Source organism: Dama dama, chromosome 11, assembly GCF_033118175.1.
Source record: "Dama dama isolate Ldn47 chromosome 11, ASM3311817v1, whole genome shotgun sequence".
Taxonomy (NCBI): Eukaryota; Metazoa; Chordata; class Mammalia; order Artiodactyla; family Cervidae; genus Dama; species Dama dama.
In genome coordinates, this window is record NC_083691.1 from 7009890 (window position 1) to 7017157 (window position 7268).

General features: G+C 58.6%; 1 long non-coding RNA gene across 1 annotated transcript; it reads left to right on the forward strand.

Moving 5' to 3' along the window:
• The first annotated feature begins 426 nt into the window (after window positions 1-426).
• LOC133064398 (uncharacterized) lies at window positions 427-6362 on the forward strand. The gene is made up of 3 exons (XR_009694627.1): window positions 427-511; window positions 3472-3719; window positions 6279-6362. It is a non-coding gene; the product is annotated as an uncharacterized LOC133064398 (long non-coding RNA).
• The last annotated feature ends 906 nt before the right edge of the window (window positions 6363-7268 follow it).

The following is a 7268-nucleotide window of genomic DNA, read 5'->3' on the forward strand; positions in this document are numbered from 1 at the left end:
AAAAGCTACCAAATGTTTTCCAGAGTGTTTGAACCATTTTACACTCCCATCAGCAGAGGAGGAGGGTCCCAGAGGAGGGTGGGGACTGGAACCCAGGCTCAGCCCACTACAGAGCTTGTGTCCCTCACTGCCAGGCCCCAGACCTCCCGGACCCTCTGTCACAGCTGACCCTGCACCGCCCCCCGCCCCCAACCCCGGGGGCTTCTGGGCTGCAGGAGAGGGACCAACCCACAGCAGGGGGCTGGGCTGCCATCTCACCCTCCCCTCCAGGGGTCTGGCTTCCCTTTCCAGCAGAGAGCTGCCTTCCCCAGCCCCCCTGGACGGGGAGCTGGGCACACAGCGGGTGCCAGGCAGATGTGGCTGGGCCCAGGAGGCAGTGGGCTGGACCTCCCTGGGTTCTTGTCTCTGGCTGTGTGAGGGAGCCTGGGGCCTCCCAGGCCCCGGACAAAGGCTCCTGGGTGGGGTGGGAACGCTGAGGGTTTCACTGGGCTCCTTACCAAGCTGGTGAGAGGTGAGTGTGTGCGCGCGTGTGCGCGGGGAAGGGGCCTTGTGCCTTTGAGCGCTGGGACAGGAGAAAGAAAGAAGCCATCAGAACCTAACAGAGGTGGGGGGGCGGGGGGAGAGACAGACGAGGACCAGAAAGAAGCCGCCGAACCGAGGAGGGGCAAACCTCCCCTGCCAGACCCCAGGGAGGTGCGAAGGAGGCAGGGTGGGGTGCGAGAGGGGAGCAGGAATTCTTCATTAAAAATGAAAGCCCGCAGCCGGGCCCGCGGCGGCCGAGGAGCCCGGCTGCCGGCAGCTTCCAGCTCGCGGGAGCACCGAGGCCCGCGCCGGCTCCAGCCGCCCGCGGCCGACCTCACGCGTCCTCAAAGCCAGCCTGTCCCACTTCCCCCGCCGGTTGCTACAGCAACTGAGCTCTGAGTAATCAGCTGCACGGTGACCTTTCTTCCCCCGGAGAGAGGGAGGGAAGGAGGGAGGGAGGGAGGGGGGCGGTGGGGGAGAGAGGGAGGTGGGAGAGGGAGGGGGAGGAGGCTTGGAGGAAGGGGGGAGGCGGAAGGGAGGAGGGGGAGAGGATGGAGAGGGGAGAACCGAGGGAGAAAGATGAAGAGGAGGAGGGAGGGGGAGGATGGAGGAGGGGGGGGGGAAAGACGGAGGCGGAGGGGGGGAGGAGCAGGGGGAGAGAGAGGAGGGAGGCTGAGCGGCCGGTCAGAGCTGTAAAAACACTGCAGCTGGGGTCTGGGGCTTTGCGGGGAGGAGCTGGCAGTCAGAAGGCATGGAGGGGAGGGGGCAGCTGGCGGCCCTGCGGTGGGGGCAGGGAGCCGCTGCAGAGCGGGGGTGGGGGAGGCCCGTGGAGGGGGCTGACACCTACTGATTCCTACCCGACCCCCATCTCGCTCCCCGCTTTACCCCCAGGCTGCCCCTTTCCAGTCGCGGGGCATTAGGAGAGAAGGACAAGTCCCTGTGTGCCTCTGGCTCCAAAGATACCCTTTCGGAGCGGCCTCGACTCCCCCATTCCCCCGGTGGGAAAAGTGAGGCTCCGAGGCTTGCTGACCTTCAGAGCCTTTCACCTCCTGTGACACCCCTCCCTGCCTCCTCTCATCTACCTCGGACTGTGAGGCAAAGCTAAGCCAGGGCCAGGGCCAGGGTGAGTCTGGGTCCACCCCGGGGCTCCCCCACTGCCTTGCTCTCTGGCCTGGGTCTTCCTGGTTGTAAAGCAGAGATGCCCGAGGCAGGGTGCATGCTGCCCAGGGAGGCAGCCCTTGTTAGGGAGGGTCCATCGACCCTCTCAGACCCAGGTATTGATCTGAAATTCTCTAAACACAGCAGAAGCAAGGCGGGGAGGATGTGAGAGATCCATGGAGCTGGAGGCGCTCAGGGAAGGGCATGGTGCAGCCAGGATGATGGCCACCCAGGGACCCCTGGGGAGTTGCCCCCCCCCACCTGGGAAGGGCTTGGGGACCTCTTAGTACCAGGTATCCTGCCCGCCCACCAGGGGCTCCTCCCCAGCTCAGCAGCCCTGGGCCAGCATCAGGCCCATCACTACCCTGCTCGCCTGGCCCTGGGGACCCGCCTGCCTCCTGTTTACAGGCAACGCCCCCCCCCCCCCCCCAGTCAGAGTCACAGCCGCCAGTGGAGTGGGGGAGGGATGACAGATGGCAGAGGTGCCATTTTAACCAGAGTCTGCAGCAGTGGGGGAAGGGGAGGAGGGACCCTCGGGCTGGTGGGGGCTGGGACCTTGCATTGCTGCCACCTCCAGGGGCCCTGGGTCCCCATTCCTCTCCCCCAGCACCTCTCCCAAGCCCGGGGCACCCAGGCCTGGGGGACACTGACCCAACAACCATGTCACTTGGGCCACCCAGACTCCCATGGACTCGGTGGGTGCGCCTTGGGTCTGCAGGGTTGGGAGGGCCCCCGAGGGGGCAGTCTCTCAAGGCTCCATGGAAAGGAGAGTCCCAGGAGCCCTCAGCTCACAGCAAGGACTCCACAACTGGCCAGGAAATGCCAGGCGTTGGCCCGAGTAGCAGTAGCACGAGGAATCATGGCCCCAGAGCCCAACCTTTATTTAGCTCCAGGCTGCAGCTGAAATCCTTAAGGTGGAGATCTTGGAAGGGGGCTGCATTCTTATCTCAGCTCTTCACTGAGGCCTGTTCAGAACCTCTTCGGACCCCAGCATTTCATCTCTAGCAGTGAAGGGTCCTGGTCCCACCCCACCACCCTCGCTGGAAGGCAAACCAGCCAGTGATGGGGAAGTGAAGTGAAGTGAAGTCGCTCAGTCGCATCTGGCTCTTTGCCACCCCATGGACTGTAGTCTACCAGGCTCCTCGGTCCATGGGATTTTCCAGGCAAGGGTACTGGACTGGGTTGCCAGTCCCTTCTCCAGGGGATCTTCCCGACCCAGGGATCAAACCCAGGTCTCCCTCATTGCAGGCAGACACTTTACTGTCTGAGCCACGAGGGAAGCCCTGTGATGGGGAAGCAGATGGCAAACCACACTGGTAACTCCGAGGCCCACCTTTCCTAGTGAGGAAAGCAAGACTCAGAGAGGTGAGGTCACTTGCCCAGGGTCACCCAGCTGGTAACGGGAAGCGCCAGACTCTGGGCTGTCCAGAAGGAGGTACGTGTGGAGCCACAACGTGACCGCACAGAGGGGTCATTCAGGCTAGGTGCTGTGGCTGCGAGCCTGCCTGTACCTGGGGTTCTTGACTCCCTGGGACACCCGTGTGTGCAGCCAGACCTTCACACACGGGTGCTCATTCTACAGCAAGCCTGTGGGCCATCATTTGGTTCCCGTGGAGGTAATAGCAAGGATGGCGGTGCCTCTCTGAGCCCAGCCCCGGGCCTCACGCCGGCAGAACACCCACATGTGTTTTGTCACGGGAAGCTCCTAGGCACCCTCCCTGGGTGGCTGCTGCTCTCCCTGTTTTCAGGTAATGAAAGTGAGGCTCATAGAAGTGTGTTGACTTGCCTCAGGTCCCCACCGCACTGAGAGCCAGAGCTGGGATTGGAATCCACTTCTTGATCTCACAGATGACCTCATAACCCCGGCCCGTATCAGCCAGGTGCAACCAGACTCAGGGGTGTGGGTGCTGCCTACGCTGGACTTGGCTGTGAACCAGAATTCCCTTGACCTCATTAGGAAATGTTGATGGAAACTGCACAGAAGTTCCCCTGTGGGCACAGGAAAGAGGAAGCTCATCACGGGACAGACACATGACGGGGTGAGACTGGTCAGTAGGGCTGGAGAGGCCGTGGTGCCCTGGGGTACTCACAGCCCAGATCTTTTCTCATCCCTGGGTAGTGGTGGTGGGGCGGGGAGGGAGGAGCAGGGACCACTGCCCCTTTAGGCAGATAAGGAAGCTGAAGTTCAAAAAGATCAGATGATTACAACAAGCCCCAGTGATTCTCATGAGGGTGGGAATCAAGGTAAAGGCAAGATTCCCCAACCCCCAACCAGTTACCCCAGTGCTACCTCTGTCCACCCGCTCACCCATCCTCCTGTCCTCCTCTCTCCATCTTCCCATCCATGCACTCATCTGCTCATCTCTCCACCCAGCTACCATCTACCCATCCGTCCACTCACCGACCTACCCACTCATTCATCCATCTTCCCATCCATCCATCTACCTTACCTACCCATCCATCCATGAACCCATTCACTTGTCCATCTTCCCGTCTACACCTCCATCCACCACTCATCCATCCACCCATCTTCCATCTATCCATCCTGTCCACTCACCTACCCACTCCTGCATAAACCCATTCACCCATCCATCTTCCCATCTATGCATCCATTGCGTTACCCATCCACCCACCCACTCATCTATCCATCATCCATCCATCCACCCACACATTCACCCATCCATCCACCCATTCATCTACCCATCTATTCATTTCTCAGCTCATCCGGTCACCTAGCTGTCACCTGTCCAACCACCACCCTCCCATGTAGCCATCTGTCCGCCTACCACTCACTCCCCTTTTGTTCATCTATTCATTGTACTTTGTTGTTCGGTCACTCAGTCATTTTATTCCATAGCTGTTCTGAGTCCAGTTCCTTCACCTTTCAATTTTTAAACATATCTTATGTGAGCTGGACAAGGAAATGGCAACCCACTCCAGGATTCTTGCCTGGAAGAATTCCATGGACAAGGAGCCTGGTGGGCTACAGTCCACGGGGTCACAAAGAGTCAGACTCAACTGAGTGACTAACACTGTGTGAGCTGGGTGCGGATGCTATCCTCTCCGTGGAAGTGTACCAACTCCCCGTCTCCCCGTTTAGCATAGCAGTTCCAACTGGTCCCCATCGAGACTGCAGCTCCTGTGTACGAGGTTCAAGTTGCGCTCCTCCCCTCCTTGCCTCCACTTGGGTGGGATCTGGCCTGGAGGTACTTCTCCTTTTCTCTTCTGAGTCACTTCACCTACCCATCTGGGTATTTCAGTCCCAAGTGAGAGACCTCAAAAATGTGGAAGACGACTGAGCCACCAACATGGAGGTCACTTCCATAGCCTTTGTTGTTGTTGTTGTTGAGTCACTGAGTTGTGTCCGACTCTTTTGTGACCCCATGGACTGCAGCCCACCAGGCTCCTCTGTCCTTGGGATTTCCCAGGCAAGAATACTGGAGCAGGTTGCCATTTTCTTCTCCAGGGGATCTTCCTGACCCAGGGATCGAACTCGAGTTTCCTGCATTGCCAGGCAGATTCTTTACTGCTAAGCCTTGCCACTCTGCAAAGCACATAGATCATCAGGGCACTGGGGACTCTGCCATGGGCACCAGTGGTGGCCAGGGGATGGGCCAAGACCCACTAGTCCAGGGACCAAGGATCAGAAGGATGATCTGGACCAGGCCAGGGGCAACTTCTGCACCTGCCTCCAGCCTGCTGTGTGACAAATGGCAACTGAAAACACAATAGTCATCCCGGTTCTGAGGACCGGAGTGAGACATGGCCTTTCAGGAAAAGGCAACAGCCTTTCAGTAACGCATTGGGGCCGTTTTTGAAGGGTTTAGCAGGGCTCAGCCTTTGAGGTGTACATTCTCTTATTACTAAAATCTTCCAGAAAGGTCCCTTGATTCTGCTCAGGCCAGCTAACTAGGTATGAGCGTAATTCATTCATTCATTCTGCAGTAGCTGTGTACTAGGACTGGTACTAGGGTGGGGGGCTTCCCTAGTAGCCCAGCTGATAAAGAATCCACCTGCAATGCAGGAGACCCTGGTTCGATCCCTGGGTTGGGAAGATCCCCTGGAGGAGGGCATGGCAACCCACTCCGGTATTCTTGCCTGGAGAATCCCCATGGACAGAGGAGCCTGGCAGGCTACAGTCCATGCAGTTGCAAAGAGTCAGACATGATGGAGCGACTAAGCACAGCACAGGACCTGTTTAAGACTCTGGAAATCAATAACAAATATTTTCTGCCCCTCAGAAATTTGCTGACCCTCGTCTTGGGACAGAAAGCACAGTCATATTGCGTGGGTGGTGGTTCAGGAGCCAGCTCAGTCCTAGGGGCTCTGAGGAGGGATGTCAACTGGGCCTGGACTGGGCTGTCGAGGAGGGGGTCCCAGAGCAGGGGCATACGCAGGATCTGGAAAGACAAGGATGATTGGAAAGGGGCCTTCGGGACAGAGGAATGGAAGGCTCGCCCCTGCAGAGCCTCAGGGGCAGGGAAGGGGCAGAAAGGGTGAAGAGGGGAAGCTGAGTGAGTGCCTACTGTGTGCAGTAGTGGGAGGGGGACACTGTACCCAGCGTTCCCCTCTCATTATCTCATGGATCCTCCCAACAGCTCTATGTGGACATCATTCCATCCTCTTGCACATTTCATCAATGATAAAGCCAGGCTCAGAGAGGGCCAGCAACCTTCCCAAAGTCACACAGCTTCTGCACACTGGATCTGTCAGTCTGACCTCAAAGTCTGGAGCCTCTGCCCATCGCCCCTCCCCTTGAACATCTCGCCCTCAAGGTGAAAGTGCGGGAGAAAGCGCCCCTGTCGGCACTCGCTCTCTGGGGCAACCTAGGATGCTCGCGCACTCATGCAGATTAGCAAATATTTAGATTAACAAATATTTTTCCCCTTCTTCTCGAGGTCAGGCCCCACACTGGCCTTGGAGGTAGGGCTGTGATGACACTGTGGCCCCTCCCTGCCCTCCTGGGGCTCCCTGGTAGGGGGAGGCGATGGGGATAGAGCTCAACTCCAGGCAAAGCCCTGCTTTATCCAGCCTTAAAAATAAACCCAGGTTCTGCCCAGGCCCAAAGAGTGGGGGGCCACAGGTCCCCAGAGCCATGGCTCTGGAAGGCGGCAGGCAAAGCTGTCAGCTCAGAGCAGGCTCCTCTCATCAGCATGGGGCCCCAGCCTCCCTGCTTAAAGATCGCCTCGGGCGCTCTCTTAAAGATGCTAACGTCGCAGCTGACATTTGGGAGATCCTGGCAGGCGATCAAACCCAAGCTGAAAAATCGGAGCTGCCGGGCGGGGGCAGGCACCAGGCAGCGGGGACCGGGGCTGGTTGGGGCCGAGGGCAACGGGGCTCAGGCGGCCGCTGCTCGCTAAGGCTGTACACTGGCCCAGCGCCGGTGGGGATTGGGCTATCTGCTGGAGAGACCCAGCAGAGGAGGAGGGGGAGTGCAGAAGGCAGGGGAAGAGATGAGAGGAGAATGGCTATGAAGAGACTGAAATCTCTTAGTTCGTCCCCCAACTCAGGGCATCATCTGTCAATAATCAGACCAGCTGGGGGAAGAAAATCCACAGGATGAAGAGTTACATATATATATATATATA